General features: G+C 49.6%; 1 pseudogene; it reads left to right on the top strand.

Moving 5' to 3' along the window:
- Positions 1-18,875, top strand: part of LOC123097131 (uncharacterized) — an 88,330-nt pseudogene that overhangs the window by 56,851 nt on the left and 12,604 nt on the right.

The raw sequence follows: 18,875 nt of genomic DNA, 5'->3' as shown, positions 1-18,875 counted from the left end.
ATTTCTCGATTATGGAGGTGATAAAGAGTTCGTCGTAAAGAGTTACGTCGATGCAAACTTTTACACCGATCCGGATGACTCTGAGTGTTAATCTGGATACATATTGAAAGTGGGAGGAATTAGCTAGAGTAGCTCCATGCAGAGCATCGTAGACATAGAAAATTTGCAAAATACATACGGCTCCGAATGTGACAGACCCGTAGACTAAAACTCCTCTCACAAGCAAAACATGATCACACCTTATTACTCTTGGGTGTTAATCACATAGTGATGTGACCTAGATTATTGACTCTATTAAACCCTTTGAGTGTTGGTCACATGGCGATGTGAACTATGGGTGTTAATCACATAAAGATGTGAACTATTGGTGTTAAATCACATGGCGATGTGAACTAGATTATTGACTCCAGTGCAAGTGGAGACTGAAGAAAATATGCCCTAGAGGCAATAATAAAGTTGTTATTTATATTTCCTTATATCATGATAAATATCTATTATTCATGCTAGAATTGTATTAACCGGCAACTTGACACATGTGTGGATACATAGACAAAACAGTGTCCCTAGTAAGCCTCTACTAGACTAGCTCGTTAATCAAAGATGGTTAACTTTCCTGACCATAGACATGTGTTGTCATTTGATGAACGGGATCACATCATTAGGAGAATGATGTGATGGAAAAGACCCATCCATTAGCTTAGCATAATGATCGTTAAGTTTTATTGCTACTGCTTTCTTCATGACTTATACATATTCCTTTGACTATGAGATTATGTAACTCCCGGATACCGGAGGAATACCTGGTGTGCTATCAAACGTCACAACGTAAATGGGTGATTATAAAGATGCTCTACAGGTGTCTCCGAAGGTGTTTGTTGGGTTGGCATAGATCAAGATTAGGATTTGTCACTCCAAGTATCGGAGAGGTATCTCTGGGCCCTCTCGGTAATGCACATTGAGGGAGTCCTGGACTAAGGGGTCCTCGGGCGTTCGGACTATGTAACGTGGGTCGGACTGATGGGACGTGAAGATACAAGATAGAAGACTCTCTCCCGTGTCCAGATGGGACTCTCCTTGGCGTGGATGGCAAGCTTGGCGTTCGGATATGAAGATTCCTTTCTCTGTAACCGACTTTGTACAACCCTAGTCCCTTCCGGTGTCTATATAAACCAGAGGGTTTAGTTCGTAGGGCCATCATAATCATATAGGTTAGACTTCTAGGGTTTTAGCCATTACGATCTCGTGGTAGATCAACTCTTGTAATACTCATATTCATCAAGATCATTCAAGCAGGAAGTAGGGTATTACCTCCATAGAGAGGGCCCGAACCTGGGTAAACATCGTGTCCCCTGTCTCCTGTTACCATCGACCTTAGACGCACAGTTCGGGACCCCCTACCCGAGATCCGCCGGTTTTGACACCGACATTGGTGCTTTCATTGAGAGTTCCGATGTGTCATCGCTAGAAGGCTCGATGGCTTCGTCAATCATCTACAACGATGCTGCCCCGAGGGAGGTCTTTCTCCCCGGTCAGATCTTCGTATTCGGCTGCTTCGCACTGTGGGCCAACTCGCTTGGCCATCTAGAGCAGATCGACAGCTACGCCCCTGGCCATCAGGTCAGGTTTGGAAGCTTGTATTACGTTGCTAATATTAGCGGAGACTTGATCTTCGATGGATTCGAGCCCACGGCAGCCGCTCCCTGCCACCACGATGAACATGACCTAAATCTGTCATCGGACCATACCCAGGAGATAGCGCCTGTAACTGCTCTGGCCCTAGATCCGAAGCAGGTTGCGCCATCCGAGGACGGGAAGCTCAACCCTGCCACGGAAGCCGCAGACTCAGCAGCGTTAGAGCTGCACACAGACCCAACCTCGAGCGGGATCTGTGTCACTGGAACCTCGGATTCATCTCCGGCCATAGGTTCTGAACCGCGTGCATCCGCGCCCATCGAGCCTGATCAGGCGCCGATCGTTGAATTCAGCTCTGCGGACATCTTCCGGCACTCACCTTTAGGCGATGTGTTAAACTCATTAAAAACCCTCTTCATAGCAGAGGACTCTCAGCCGAATTATATCCGGTTTGAACTGGAGGCTGATGACGGAGAATTTCACTTCCCACCCACCGCCCACTTCATAGCCACTGCCGAAGACTTAACCGACATGCTCGATTATGGCTCCGAAGACATCGACGGTATGGACGACGATGCCGGAGAAGAACAGGCCCAAAACCCGTCGTTTACTGGACGCTGGACGGCCACCTCTTCGTATGACGTGTACATGGTGGATACACCCAAAGAGAATAGCGGCGATGACAATGAAGATCTAGTCGAGGACAAGCCCGCTGAGATACAGCCAAAGCACCGACGTCAGCGGCGCCGCTCTAAGCCACGCCGCGAAAAAGACAACAATACCGGCACAGGAGAAAACAATAGTCGCGACGATGCCGAAGACAATGAAGACCCCCTTAAGCCAACCTCCGAACAGGAAGAACGGGAAGATGGGCGAGTCAGCCCTGATGAACAGGTCGTAAACGAAGACTCGGAGGACAGTAACTACCTTCCGCTCTCCGAGGATGAGGCGAGCCTCGGCAACGAGGATTTTATCGTGCCTGAGGAACCCCTCGAGCAGGAGCGCTTTAAGGGCCAGCTAATAGCCACGGCAAGGAGCCTGAAAAAGAAGCAGCAGCAGCTTCGAGCTGATCAAGATATGCTCAACGATAGATGGACTAATGTCCTGGCAGCCGAGGAATACGGCCTCAAGCGCCCAACCAAAAGTTACCGAAGCGCAAATTGCAACCTCAATTCAACAACGAGGCACTTGGGCCCGTACCGTCAACGCGTAAGGCAGCTGATCGACCACCACATGGCCGGGACAAAGCGGCAACTCAAGGCGAACACCAGCCCGTACTACCTCACCGTAAAGGCAAAGATAAAGCAGCTCGGGGATATATATATGACCTGCGGCAGGACCTGTGCTTACTACCTTACGTTCCGCGATATCAGCTAGGGTAGTAAAGGGAGAACTACTGCGATTGTGTCCTAGTTTATCCGGATGAGCACCTCAGTAGAGAAAGCCGAAAACTGACTGTCATGATGCGGCGCGAGCCGGTCAGCTATTCGGAGGGTACAAATCTTTTGCGATTTTTTCCGCATTATGCGATGAATCGGTCTTTACCCGATCAGGTGTTTACAGCACCCTAGTTCACGAATACTAGGGGCTGCGCCTAAAATTCTATTGCCAAACTCCTATGGCTAAGTGAGGGTGATAAAGCCACATAGTTTGTTGCCTGGTTCATTGCGCTAAACACCTTCTTCAAGGACCAAACCTTTGGATCAAGAGTGTTTAGATTTCATCCCAAACACCCCCGTATTACCTAGGTGGGGGCTGAAGCCGACGACTGGCCAACTATCAGATTTAATAAAAACGGCCGCACATGAGGTAAAATTTCAAATAATAAACAAGCATTATATTACATAAACGGCTTTGTTCCATAATACGGGACAGGATAACATGAATGTATTCATTCAAAAATAATGTCCTTAGCACATTGCTCCGCTACAATGCGGGATCCCTCCAAGACATCATCAAAATACCGCTCGGGCATGCGGTCCTCCTTGCCAGCAGGCGGTCCCTCGGTCGCGAGCTTGACGGCATTCATCTTCGCCCACAGCACCTTGACACGGGCGAAGGCCATCCGCGCACCTTCGATGCAGACCGACCGCTTGATGGCATCAAGCCGGGGGCAGGCATTGACCAGCCGCTTCACAAGCCCGAAGTAGCTGCTGGGTATGGCTTCGGCAGACCATAGCCGGACTATCAAATCCTTCATGGCCAAGTCGGCCACCCTATGCAGTTCGACCAGCTGTTTTAGCTGATCGCAAAAGGGCACCGGATGTTCTGGCGCAAGGTATTGCGACCAGAACAGCTTCTCCGTTGAGCTCCCCTCTTCGGCTCAGAAGAACTCCGCAGCGTCAGAAACACTGCGCGGAAGATCCGCAAACGCCCCTTGAGAACTCCAAATCCAGGTCAGTAAGAAGTACCTTTTCTTCACATACTTGCTTTGCATAATAAAGGCCTTACCCGCCGTGATTTTCTTGGCCGCTTGGATTTCTTGGAGGCTGCCCTGGGCTTCAACCCGGGCATCTTGTGCGCTCTGGTGAGCCTTGGCGAGTTTGGTCTCTTGATCTGCAATGTCGCGCTCCAAGGACTTGCATTTCTTACTGGCGTCCTAGAGCTCCTGCTGGACCTCTTCAACCCTGGCCTCGTGTTTTTCACAGGCGGCTTGCTCCTTTGCCGCTTTCTTTTTGGCCTCGGCCAGCGCCTTTTTAAGGGACTCCACCTCGGTCGCCGCTCCTACAAATATCATGGCACTACGGTCAATACAAATCATCTATCCTTTCTGATATACAGAAGGTCATGGCATACCTTGCTTGTAATCCAGCTGCTTTTTCACACAGCCGAGCTCTTCCTCGGCCCGCTCTAGACTCTGCTTCAGTCCGGAGACTTCGGCAGCATGGGAGGTCGCAGCCAGCAATGACGCCTGCTTATTCACATGGACACATTTGGTTAGTCTCATGCGAAAATTGTTTGATCCTCTGTCCGGCTTTTCTTTCCGAACATCGGACAGAGTCTCAGGGGCTACTGTCTATACCGTGACATTCTTTTTACATAATCACGTTGCTTACCTCAAAGCCTGTTAGAAGGCTTGTGCAGGCTTCGGTCAGTCCGCTCTTCGCGGACTGAATTTTCTCAATCACCGTACCCATGAGGGTACGGTGTCCTCAACAATGGAAGCACTTCGCAGCGCTTCCAGAAGAGTATCCGGTGCCTCTGGTTGGACAGAGGTCACCGGCGGAATGGGTAGATCATCGACCACAACAAATGATCTCGAGGTAGATCAACTCTTGTAACCCTATATTCATCAAGATCAATCAAGCAGGAAGTAGGGTATTACCTCGATAGAGAGGGCCCGAACCTGGGTAAACATCGTGTCCCCTATCTCCTGTTACCCATCGATCCATGACACACAGCTTGGGACCCCCTACCCGAGATCTGCCGGTTTTAACACCGACAATGGTGCTTTCATTGAGAGTTTCGTTGTGTGATCGGCAAAGGATCAATGGCTCGTCTGCAGATTAACTGCGATGTCGGTATCTACGTCACCGGCTCGGCTGGTCACCTTGGTTCGACCAAGGACTGCACTCCGCGTCAGATCGTCATGTTCGGACATTGAACTTCATCAACATCAACTCCGATATCTCTCAAGATCGTGGAGGAATCATCCATGGAGCCCGGGGGTTCCACGTCAACATTGTCCTCGTGTGACCGTGCTGTTTTTCTGGACAGCAAACTTGTATCCGCTGCCACCACCTCCTCGAGCATCTCTTTGATGACTCCTTCAGTGGAGTTGTGCGGAATTAAGTCTACAACAACCATGCAAAATTTCGTCGAGTTTCGATGGAGGAATCTCTGGCAATCTACGATATACCGGAGCCCTGTCAAATCTGGACGGGAATCCGGATGAGTTTAGGGCGTGGTCTCCAGATCCCAGCTCGGAGGTCATTTGGAAGATCCAACCGTTCATCTGCTGCGGAATTCCCATATCTATCACCCCTCAAAATTTCAGCTCGATCCGACGGTTCAAACTCCGGGAACCTTCCGATGAGTGGACCAATTTTCGGATCTGTTTTCTACGCGAATACGAATCCGACCTGAGTTAATCTTTCTTCATGAACGAGATATTGGACAACCTTTTTGGAAGAATCTCATTCTAGGGTATTGTGTTTTGTTTCCGAACACATGCTCACAAATTTTTCTCCTTTTCGGAGGTAATCTTCACCGGCATGCCGGTGTCAAACCAGTCCGGCAATATTGCTTCACGGGTGCCGACCTGCACTAGACACGTCGTCGCTTTGTTGAGTCGAGCTCAACTTCTTCGGATCATCTTCTCGGCGAGCCGAACAAGAGTTCGAAATCGCAAAGGATAAATCATCACCAACATCGCCACCCCACGGATCACACGGAGCGGGCACACCGGCATCGCCGCATGGTCACTTCATCAAGTCGGCATTGACCGCGTCACAAGTTACGACCTGCGTCGGCATGGCCGCATTGTTGCTTCTTCAAGCCGATGTCCATCACGCAGAACTGCTTCAACACCTCGGCTGACACGGCCGCTGCGATGTCTCCTTACAGACCTGCTCCGTCACCTCGGCTGGACCGGGGGCTCCACCACATCTTCATCAAACCTACTCCGGTGACTTCGGCGTCACCAGCCGACCTACTTCGACTCACCGGCTGGATCGGGGACTTTGCTATTTCCTCATCAACATACTCCGGTGACTTCGGCGTCATCAGCCGACCAGCTTCGTCACGTCAGGTGGACCGGGGGCTTTGCCTCGGCGAGCCAATTTTGCCAGCATCGCCATGCCGTCGCTTTATCTCCCATCAGGCAATAGGGGTGCGGATCGAGTCCCAATTTTGGGAGTCACTTTTCTTCGAACTGCTACAACAAATAAACCAGGTGCTATTAATCCCAGCAATTTTTGCTTGTTTGGATTTATTTTTTCCAAGGAATTATTACTCTGGTTTGTTCCATCATCTGTACACAGATCTATCAAATGGTGGCCGCATTTATGACGGTCGTGTGGTGGTTCGGTCAGTTTCCGTCAATAGTTCGGTGAATGCCGCATCCGGAACTCGGACCGACCTGTGAATTTAGGCTTTGCCATGCCTTTACCGCATCACGCCGACGCCCTGCATCGACATTGACTTCGGCGCCAGGCCACATATCTTTAAATAAATTATTTCGCATAAATTAATTACGTGAAGATTTTTATATATTTATATTATTATTGTTGGCCTGCACTATTTTACATGTGCCGGTAATGGACTTCGACTGCGTCATGTGGTCTCTTCGGCAAGCCGGCGCCGTCGTCCCAATCGGCATAAATCGGCTCGCGTGATCACCTTGTTGGTCGTGTTGCCATACCGACATGTTCGGCTGCCTCAGGGACTTTGGCATCGCCGAGAGAGCTCTACCTCATCGAGCGTTCAGCGTACAGGCCATATTTCTTTTATTACTCACTTTGCGTAAATTATTAATTATGCAACAAATTTTTTTTATTACTATTATCTCCGCTTTGCACTATTTTCTGTGCACAGGTAAATGATCCGGGTCGGGCAGTGTTGTTACCTCAGCGTAGTGATATACCACGCCACCTCGGCTGGACTGGGGGCTTTGTCATCACTTCATTAACCCACGTCGGGGACTTCGGCGTCACTCTGCCGGCCTGCATTGGCTGTGCTATGTCACCACTTTGGAGTGCCGAGCTCTTTGCTCCACCACCTTGGGACCGGCTTGGCGGGTGGAACCTTGTCTCGCATCAAGCTCGGACACCTCGAGCTTTGGGGCTGGAACCTCGGCCACGCCGAGGACTGCGAACCTTGTCGGATCTGTCACAGATCAATGGGCATCTTCGTCCCGCCACAAGCCCGAATCGCGTTATCAACACCGAACACATTAACCAGCTAAGTCGCTTTCATGCTCAAAAACTTTTAGTTTTAAATACTTTTTTGGCAAAAATGTGTTTGTGAAAAACTTCCTTGTCAAAACTTTGTTTGTGACACACAAACTCAAATACCCCGTTTACTTGGGGGCTTCCTTGATGAAGCCTTTCCTCTTGCATATGATTATACTTGTATGGCTTCGTTCCTTGTTCGTGTATTACCCCACAATATGCACCATGTTGACTTAAGTGTTCCGCAAGCTGGGTTGACTTGCTCCTGTGTTTACCCCTACGTTCCCGATTGTTCGGCTAGGGAGTAAAGGGAGCACCTCTGCGATTGTCATGATCGGGTCATCCGAGCTCGAACCTCAGACTGGGTGAAGCCGAAAGCTAGCACTCTTATTGTTTTCAATCATGGCCGGCACACAACGGAACTCATGAGTACAAAAAATCTATTGCACAAGTCTCATGGTAACAATGAGCAACCGAAGAAAGGTATCGGTGGGGGTACTATTTTCTTTGAAGATGCTTCTTACACTTCATCAGTAATATAGCATAAGTTCCCTGAGCGCGCTTTGTCTGTTACAGCCTTTGGCCTGATTGCCTGGTTATCGGAAACACCGTTGATATTCTCGACAGGTGGAGTACATAACACTTTTTGGCCCTTGACCGAAGAGGGAGAAGCCGACGGTCGGTTAAGACGCGTTCAAAGTTCGGGTGAACACAGATATGATATAAGTACTTCGGTACATACAATCATTATACATAAAATTCTTTTACCCAAGTCACTCGGGGGCTCTTAAATTAGTATGAGCTGTTTTATAATAAGTGTTTTCTTCTTGGTCGTTGCAAAATCTTTTTCTATCACTCCTTTTTTCGACGCGAGTGTGTGGTCAATAGCCGGGGAGCCTAGTTTCTCTCTCAAAGCCGTTCGAGTTTAGTTCGCTAAACTGGTCTAACAAGCAGTACTCCGCCTTTGGGATAGGAGGTTACAGCCGTGGGCTGACCTGCTTGAGGTCTTGAGATCGGATGTTTCATATTAATGCACGAAAGAAGCACAAATTTTTTAAGACCAATTTTCGGATTGGCACCGAACACTTGACCTAGTTCGGAAGTCAAGTTTTTACTGAAGTTTTTGGTTTTCCAAGCCTATGGCACTTTTAAACTATTTGTGTGTTTCCAGCATAAGTCTCGCAGTGCAACGCCGGACAGCTTTAGAGATTCGGCAAAAACATTCTCGGATATTGCTATATATGCATCAGTTTCGAATTGTGTCTTTGGTCAATAGTTGGGTTGCCCGGCTCCTGTGCTTGCCTCCTACGTTCCACTTTGTTCAGCTAGGTGTGCAAAGGGAGAACCACTGCGATTGTGCTTCCAGCTCGCATGGTTAAGCACCTCAGTGGAGAAAGCCGAAAACTGACTGTCACAATAAGCGTAAACAGGTCAGTGATCCGATGACTGTGTTAAATGACGGGCCATTCATAACATTGGCCGACGTGTTTACGGCTTGACCTCGACTGTCGCCGAACACTAACTGGGGGCTAGTAACTGGCCTCCCAACTTTAAGCTCCTATGACTAAGTGAAAGTTATAAAGCCCGCATATCTGATTGCCTCGTTTCCGCTAACACAACCGCCTTCGGGCACCGAGACGTCGGCTAAGGGTTGTTTTGTTATGGCGAAAACACCCTGCGTAGCATCTACAAGGGGGCGGAAGCCGACGATGGGCCACTTTCAACTGATAAACGGTTGCAACAGAGTCAAAATAAAGATATCATCGGCGTTTGTATTTAATATACAAGGGCTGCTTTCCGTAATCATCATCATAAAGCCATAAATATGCATCAATTTGACTTAAGGTTTTGGCCAAGCTGGGTTGCCTGGCTCCTATGCTTACCCCTACGTTCCCGATTGTTCGGCTAGGCGGTAAAGGGAGCACCTCTGCGATTGTTACTACCGGGTCATCCGAGTTAGTACCTCAGACTGGGTGAAGCCGAAAGCTAGCAATCTTAAAGGATCACATTGGTCGGCAACGATGGAAGTGAAAATTTTGGTTCATTAATACCATAGAGTTCGGGAACTTTCCCCGAACTAAATCCTCAATATTTTCCTCACACATTGATCGGAGGTGAGGTTTCATGATCATGACAACCTAAAGAAAGGAACCGATAGCGGAACTATTTTCTTCGGAAGATGTTTCTTACGTTAAAATGTAATATAACATATCTCTCCGTGTACCTTTGTCTATAAAACCGTATGGCCGGATTGCCTTGTTTTCCATAAATCTTTGCCCCTATAACGGCTTTATAAAGTAGGACAAACACTCCCCAGCTACTGGCCGAGGAGGTTGAAGCCGATGGTCGGTCAACAAAGTTTTGTACAATGCGGATCCGAGCATTACTGATGTAAAGTACTTGGATACATAGAATCATTACACATAATTTGTGATTTTACTCCGGATATCGATCCTTAATTCGGCCACTCATGCCCACATTAAGGCTCGGGGGCTATAGGGCTTCGGGCTCATCATTTACTAATATTAAAGGGGCACATCGATCCCCTGATCTGGTGTTGCCACCCGACCAGTGTCTCGAAGGCTACTACATTGCCTATTCAATGCATAAAATTCAAAGTGCTTAGTGTTCGGCTTGACCGAACTATGGGCAAACGCGTCTTCGGACAACAATAGGTACCATCTGGACCTATCCGGCATCAAGCTATTACGGCAACTTCTCAAGACCCTCTTTCAAGGACCCGTTCGCCGATCACTATTCTCTAATATATTACACTGCGTTTCTATTCCTATGTATGCTACCAAGCTAGGAGTTGATCTTCAGGCCGATTTCACGACCTGAGTCTCAGGAGCTACTAGGATCAGCGGTTTCATATTTTCCTTCAGGTGCACCTCGGATTTTAGGCCGACAGACACCTTGAGGGCTACTGGCAATACATCTCGTTAGCAAATAAACTTACACGCATCGGAAATAAAATCCGCAAACAATCAGCCCATGGCCGAGGTGCTGAACCACCTCGGAAGCAGTTCGGCATATAGCTTGGATGCAAGTGGCTGGCTCCTTAGAGGGCATTTCTGGCATTAATCTCGGCTAAAAATCCTTCAACATTTTTGAGACGAGGTGATCTATGACGCCTCGGATATAGTCCGGCGTTGGAGCCCGGATACTCTCTGGTGTTGGAACTTCGATATAGTCCGGCGTTGGAGCTTGGATATAGTCCGGCGTTGGAGCTCGGATACTAACCGGCGTTGGAGCTCGGTTGCAAAAAGACACCTCTAATGCAATCCGGTGTTGGAGCCTGGATAGAGTCCGGCGTTGGAGCTCGGACGTGACAGGACACCGCCACATAGGAAACACTTCAAACCCGAGGTGTGGCATAAACAAGGCATTGATAAAGGCCGAAGACTTAAAGGGCTCCTCGGATACCCATGTGTAAACTCTTCGGATTCACCTCGGCGATCCTCAAGTTCAAAGATGAGAAGATTTGTTGAACCAGTTTTCAAGACCGACGACTGAAGATGAAGAATAATTCGAAAGAATCGAGGAGCGTCTCCACTTGAAGACCGGTTCAGGGGGCTACAGACGGTGTCCTGGACTAGGGGGTACTCACCACGTCGTCTCCCGATCAGTTGGATTGGGCCGAGGACCCCCATGGCCGTCTACTCATGGGCCAGTTCGGACAGCCGAAGTATAGACGAGGAAGATTCCACAAGACTTGGTGATCAAGACAAGAACTCCTCTCCACCGGCGTATTCGACTAGGACTGTTGTTATCCTAGGCCTCTGTTACATTATATAAGCCGAGGTCAGGCTAGTCGATAGGGATATGCTAGATCATTATGACATTACTCATCATACCCTTAGGTCTTTGACCACAACATATGATCTCAAGGTAGATCAACTCTTGTAACCCTATATTCATCAAGATCAATCAAGCAGGAAGTAGGGTATTACCTCGATAGAGAGGGCCTGAACCTGGGTAAACATCGTGTCCCCTGCCTCCTGTTACCCATCGATCCATGACACACAGCTTGGGACCCCCTACGCGAGATCTGCTAGTTTTGACACCAACTGGAGCCCTTCCCCTTCTTGGATGTCTCTGCCTCCAGATTTGTGGAGGCCGCCCTCTTCTTCCTTCCCCCTCAGGGGGAGAATTGCTTTCCTCCTCCTCGTCGTCATCCTCAGCAGCGGGGGAGTGAGTCTCGGCGTCTTCGAACGTCACGTCCAAAGCGCCCTTGCGGCGGAGACCACTTCTGGTCTCCTTGGCCTTCTTCTCCGGCGCCTGGTAGGGCGTCGGAACCAGCATCTTCGTCAGAAGCGGGATGGCTGGTTCCTCGGGCAGCGGAGCCGGACACTGAATCGGCTCCGCCTTCTTTGTCCAGCGCTAAAAAAATAAACAGGGAGGCTTAGGCCTCTTCCCTGAAGGAGCAAGTAAATGATACACCTTGAAATGCGAAAGACTTACCGGACTGGCGGATGGGCCAGGGCGTGCCCACGGTCCTCGGTCGTCTTCGGCCACATATCGTTGGCCTTGAAGAGCACCTTCCAAATATCTTCATGCGTAGTTCCGAAGAACCGTTGCAATGTCTGGTGCTCGGCAGGATCGAACTCCCATAGATAGCAAGCCCGGCTCTGGCATTGAAGGATCCAGCAAACTAGCATCACCTGGACCACGTTGACGAGCTTGATGTTCTTGTCCACCATGCTCTGGATGCGCGTCTGCAATGCAGTCAGATCGTCTGACGAAGCCCAATTCAGGCCCTTCTCTAGCCAGGAGGTGAGCCGCATTGGGGCTCCGGACTTGAATTCGGGAGCCGCGGCCCAGGTGGCTTCGCGGGGCTCTGTGATATAGAACCACAATTGCTGCCACCCTTTGACGGTCTCCACGAAGGAGCCTTCGAGCCATGTGACGTTGGGCATCTTGCTAACCATGGCGCCTCCGCACTCTGTGTGTTGGCCATCCACCACCTTCGGCTTCACATTGAAGATCTTTAGCCATAATCCGAAGTGGGGTGGGATGCGGAGGAAAGCCTCGCACACGATAATAAATGCCGAGATGCTGAGGAAAGAATTCAGGGCTAGATCATGGAAATCCAGCCCGTAGTAGAACATGAGTCCGTGGACGAATGGGTGGAGAGGAAATCCCAGCCCGCGGACGAAGTGGGGGATGAACACCACCCTCTCATGGGGCTCCGGAGTGGGGATGATCTGCCCCTCGGCCGGGAGCCGATGGGCGATTTCCTTGGCCAATTACCCCGCCTTCCGGAGCTTCACAATGTCCTTCTCCTTGACGGAGGAGACCATCCACTTGCCCTGCGCTCTGGATCCGGACATGGTCGGAGTGCTTTCTTGAGGCGGAAAAGATGAGAACTTGGGGCGCTGGAGCTCGAGAATGGGGGGCAGAGAGAGAGAAGGCATGGGTGAAAGAAAGGAATCCTTATCTCCTTATAAAGGTGGTGAATATCAAGCGCCTCCCCATTCGCCTTAAAACTCGCCTGTTCCCAAGGGCTGTGCAAACGGCACGGTTGGATTACCCATGCCCGTATTGATGAGAATCCCGCAATAAGGGAACACGACCTCTGCTTCGACAAGACGTGCCAATAAAATCTCATCTTGGAACGCGGAGCGGCAGGTTAAAAAACGGTTCGAAATAATGACCGGGTGGTGACGTAATGTCACGCTACAAAAAGTTGTCAGTAGATTGGACTCGTGAAATATTATACTCTCTGCGGTTGTATGTGGTACTTGTTTTGCAGAGCCGAACACTTTTTCTGTGTTCAAAGGCCATTTTGGAGTATTCGGAGGAGGAACCCGCCTTGCAATGCCGAAGACAATTTGCGCGCCGGACACATCGTCATTGAAGCCATGTTCATGGGCTACTGAGGGAGTCCTGGACTAAGGGGTCCTCGGGCGTCCAGACTATGTAACGTGGGCCGGACTGATGTGCTGTGAAGAAGATACAAGACAGAAGACTCTCTCCTGTGTCCGGATGGGACTCTCCTTGGCGTGGATGGCAAGCTTGGCATTCAGATATGAAGATTCCTTTCTCTGTAACTGACTTTGTACAACCCTAGTCCCTTCCGGTGTCTATATAAACCGGAGGGTTTAGTCTGTAGAGGCAATCATAATCATATAGGCTAGACTTCTAGGGTTTTAGCCATTACGATCTCGTGGTAGATCAACTCTTGTAATACTCATATTCATAAAGATCAATCAAGCAGGAAGTAGGGTATTACCTCCATAGACAGGGCCCGAACCTGGGTAAACATCGTGTCCCCTGTCTCCAGTTACCATCGACCTTAGACGCACGGTTCAGGACCCCCTACCCGAGATCCGCCGGTTTTGATACCGACACACATCACTATAAGCCTTGCAAGCAATGTGACTAATGAGTTAGTTACGGGATGATGCATTACGGAACGAGTAAAGAGACTTGCCGGTAACGAGATTGAACTAGGTATGATGATACCCGACGATCGAATCTTGGGCAAGTAACATATCGATGACAAAGGGAATAACGTATGATGTTATTGCGGTTTGACCGATAAAGATCTTCGGAGAATATGTAGGAGCCAATATGAGCATCCAGGTTCCACTATTGGTTATTGACCGAAGATGTGTCTCGGTCATGTCTACATAGTTCTCGAACCCGTAGGGTCCGCACGCTTAACGTTCGATGACGATTTGTATTATGAGTTATGAGATTTGATGACCGAAGTTTGTTCGGAGTCCCAGATAAGATCACAAACATGACGAGGAGTCTTGAAATGGTTGAGAGGTAAAGATCGATATATTGGAAGGTTATATTCGGACACCGGAATGGTTCCGAAGTGTTTCGGGTATTTTCCGGAGTACCGGCAGGTTACCGGAACCCCCCGGGAGAGTAATGCGCCTTAATGGGCTTTAGGGGAAAGGAGAGAAGGGCCTCAAGGGTGGCCGCACGCCCCCCATGGGCTGGTCCGAATTGTACTAGGAGGGGGCGGTGCCCCCCTCCTTCCTTCTCCCCTCTTCCTCCTTCCCTCCTTCTCCTAGTTGGAATAGGAAAGGGGGGCCGAATCCTACTTGGACCAGGAGTCCAAGTAGGACTGCCCCCTTGGCGCGCCCCCTCTAGGGCCGGCCTCCTCTTCGCCCCTCCTTTATATACGTGGGAGGGGGGCACCCCAAAGACACACAAGTTTTCTCTTAGCCGTGTGCGGTGCCCCCCTCCATAGTTTACCACCTCGGTCATATCGTCGTAGTGCTTAGGCGAAGCCCTGCGCCGGTAACTTCATCATCACCGTTGCCACGCCATCATGCTGAAGGAGATCTCCCTCGCCCTCAACTAGATCAAGAGTTCGAGGGACGTCATCTTGCTGAACGTGTGCAGAACACAGAGGTGCCGTACGTTCGGTGCTTGGATCGGTTGGATCGTGAAGGCGTTCGATTACATCAACCGCGTTACTAAACGCTTCCGCTTTTAGTCTACGAGGGTACGTGGACACACTCTCCCCGCTCGTTGCTATGCTTTTCCTAGATAGATCTTGCGTGATTGTAGGAATTTTTTATTTACTATGTTCCCCAACAGGAACACCTCCGTCGGTCCGTCGTGGAGAAGAGGAAGGCAATTGGCGAAGAGGTAGCTCGGCTTCTGGCAGCTGAGTTCGTCCGCGAGATATACCACTCCGAGTGGCTCGCCAATGTTGTCATGGTCCCCAAGAAAGATGATTCACTTTGTATGTGTATGGATTTCAAGCACATCAATCGGGCCTGCCCGAAAGATCACTTCCCTCTCCCCCGCATCGACCAGATTGTCAACTCAATTGTGGGGTGTGAGCGTTTGTCCTTTTTGGACGCATATTTCGGGTACCGTCAGATCCGACTGTATGGACCCGACGAGATAAAAACAGCCTTCATCACCCCATTCGGGTGCTTTTGTTATGTTACCATGCCCTTCGGCATCAAGAATGCTGGTGCCACGTTCATGCGCATGCTTCAGAAGTCCCTGCTCACTCAGATCAGTCAGAACGTGGAAGCATACATGGATGATATCGTGGTCAAGTCACGTAAAGGTTCCACCCTGCTGACTGACCTCGCTAAAACATTTGCCAACTTAAGAAGATATGATATCAAGCTCAATCCGTCGAAATGCACATTCGGAGTCCAAGGCGGAAAATTACTCGGTTTCCTCGTTTCCAAATGAGGGATCGATGCAAAACTAGAAAATATTGGAGCAATTCTCCGAATGAAATGCCCTGTGCGTGTGCATGATGTTCAGAAGCTTACTGGTTGTTTGGCTGCATTGAGTCGACTCATCTCTCGTCTCGGTGAAAAGGCATTGCCTCTTTACCGACTGATGAAGAAGTCTGACCAGTTCGAGTGGACTCCCGAAGCCGAAGCAGCGTTTGTAGAGCTCAAAGCCCTGCTTTCCACCCAACCGGTGCTTGCTGCCCCAGTCAGCATGGAGCCTCTATTGTTGTATATCGCAGCCACTGGACAGGTTGTCAGCACAGTGCTCACAGTCGAGCGGGAGGAAGAAGGTAAAGCCTACAAAGTTCAACGCCCTGTATACTATATTTCTGAAGTCTTGACTCCGTCCAAGCAAAGGTATCCGCATTACCAAAAGCTTGTCTACGGGATCTATCTGACCACGAAGAAAGTTGCACATTACTTCGCAGACCACTCAGTTTCAGTCGTTAGCGATGCTCCATTATCAGAAATCTTGAATAATCGAGATGCGACTGGTCGAGTGGCCAAGTGGGCGATCGAACTCCTCCCTTTTGATATCAAGTTCGAAGCAAAAAAGGCAATTAAGTCTCAAGCAATAGCAGATTTCCTCGTCGAGTGGATTGAACAACAGCAACCGATTCAGGTTCACTCGGAACATTTAACTATGTTCTTTGATGGGTCCAAGATGTTGAACGGTTCTGGTGCTGGAGTGGTCCTGGTATCCCCAAGAGGTGACAAGCTCAGTTATGTCCTTCAGATTCACTTTGACTCCTCAAATAATGAAGCTGAGTATGAGGCACTTCTATATGGGTTGCGTATGGCCATCTCTCTCGGCGTCCATCGCCTGATGGTCTACGGCGACTCAGATTTGGTGGTCAATCGGGTAATGAAGGAGTGGGACATCAGGAGCCCTGCCATGATTGGTTACTGCAATGCAGTGAGAAAGTTAGAGAAGAGGTTTGAAGGGTTGGAGCTCCACCACATACCCCTAATCAAGAATCGAGCGGCTGATGATCTGGCGAAGATAGGTTCCACTCGGAAACCCATTCCCAGTAATGTGTTCTTGGAGCATCTCCACACCCCGTCAGTTCAAGAAGAACCCTTTACGGAGGAGCCCCCACAACCGATAAGTTCAACCAATCCGACTGAGATTGAAATCCCAGTTGTAGTCGACTTGATCATGGAGGTTTTAGTGATCAGTCTCGACTGGACAGTGCCATATATTGCATATCCGCTCAGGCAAGAGCTCCCAGAGGACGAATATGTGGCCCACTAGATCTTCCGCAGATCCAAAGCCTTCACGGTGATAAATGGACAACTTTACAGAGAAAGTGTTACCGGAGTAGCTCAGCGTTGCATCTCTCCAGAAGAAGGCCGACTGATCTTAAATGAGATTCACTCGGGGACATGTGGTCACCACGCGACGTCTCAGACAATCGTGTCCAAAGCATACCGAGCAGGATTTTACTGGCTGCGTGCGAATGAGATGGCTAAAGATATAGTCGACAAGTGCGAAGGCTACTAGTTTTACTCAAACATGTCTCACAAGCCTGCATCTGCCTTGAAGACTATTCCACTCGTCTGGCCATTTGCAGTTTGGGGATTGGACATGGTTGGACCTTTCAAGACTGGCACAATGCCCCCCGAGTGGAACTTTTCTCAGCGGCTGAAGAAAAACAAGCACGCCAGGACGCAGTTGATCTCCTGGAGGAAGAACGAGAGATGGCTCTGATCCGGTCGACCATCTATCAACAAGACCTACGACGATTCCATGCCCAAAATATCAGAGGACGAGCATTTCAGGAAGGAGACCTTGTGCTTCGGGTGCACCAGAAACGGCCTCACAAGCTCGCTCCGGCCTGGGAAGGGCCCTTCATCATCACCAAGGTGCTCCACAACGGGGCGTATCACCTTTACAACATAGCCAAGAAAGAAGACGAGCCACACTCGTGGAATGCGGATCTGCTCCGCCGTTTTTATACCTAAACACTCGGATCGATGAGTTGTAATAAGAATCCTTCAGTTTGCTTATCAAAGACATGATTTTTGCAGTATCTTAATGATTGTTTTCACATAAGCATGTGTGTTCATATCCCCCAGTGGGTGGCTTAGCCGCGAACCCGATTCGCCTAAGTTTCAAAAACACTCCGAGTGAAGAGCAACCCTCTCACTCGGGGGCTTAGCCGCGAAGCAGATTCGCCTAAGTTTCAAAAAAAATACTCCGAGTGAAGAGCAACCCTCTCGCTCGGGGGCTTAGCTGCGATCCCGTACTTGCCTAAGTTTCAAAAACACTCCGAGCGAAGAGCAACCCTCTCACTTGGGGGCTTATCTGCGATCCCGTACTCGCCTAAGTTACAAAAACATACTCCGTGTGAAGAGCAACCCTCTCACTCGGGGGCTTAACTGCGATCCCGTACTCGCCTAAGTTTCAAAAACACTATGAGCGAAGAGCAACCCTCTCACTCGGGGGCTTAGTTGCGATCCCATACTCGCCTAAGTTACAAAAACATACTCCGAGTGAAGAGCAACCCTCTTACTCGGGGGCTTAGCTGCGATCCCGTACTCTCCTAAGTTTCAAAAACACTCCGAGTGAAGAGCAACCCTCTCACTCGGGGTCTTAGTTGCGATCCCGTACTCGCCTAAGTTTCAAAAACACTCCGAGTGAAGAGCAACCCTCTCACTCGAGGGCTTAGCTATGATCCCGTACTCGCCTAAGTTACAAAAACATACTCCGAGTGATGAGCAACCCTGTCACTCGGGGGCTTAGCTGCGATCCCATACTCGCCTAAGTTACAAAAACACTCCGAGCGAAGAGCAACCCTCTCACTCGGGAGCTTAGCTGCGATCCCGTACTCGCCTAAGTTTCAAAAACATTCTGAGTGAAGAGCAACCCTCTCACTCGGGGGCTTAGCTGCGATCCCGTACTCGCCTAAGTTACGAAAACACACTCCGAGTAAAGAGCAACCCTCTCACTCGGGGGCTTAGTTGCGATCCCGTACTCGCCTAAGTTTCAAAACCACTCCGAGTGAAGAGCAACCCTCTCACTCGGGGCCTTAGCTGCGACCTCGTACTTGCCTAAGTTTCAAAAACACTCCGAGTGAAGAGCAACCCTCTCACTCAGGGGCTTAGCTACGATCCCATACTCGCC

The sequence above is a fragment of the Triticum aestivum genome, chromosome 4D (assembly GCF_018294505.1).
Source record: "Triticum aestivum cultivar Chinese Spring chromosome 4D, IWGSC CS RefSeq v2.1, whole genome shotgun sequence".
Classification (NCBI taxonomy): Eukaryota; Viridiplantae; Streptophyta; class Magnoliopsida; order Poales; family Poaceae; genus Triticum; species Triticum aestivum.
The sequence above is the reverse complement of the archived record's forward strand: the minus strand, read 5'-3'. Positions and strand labels throughout refer to the sequence as shown.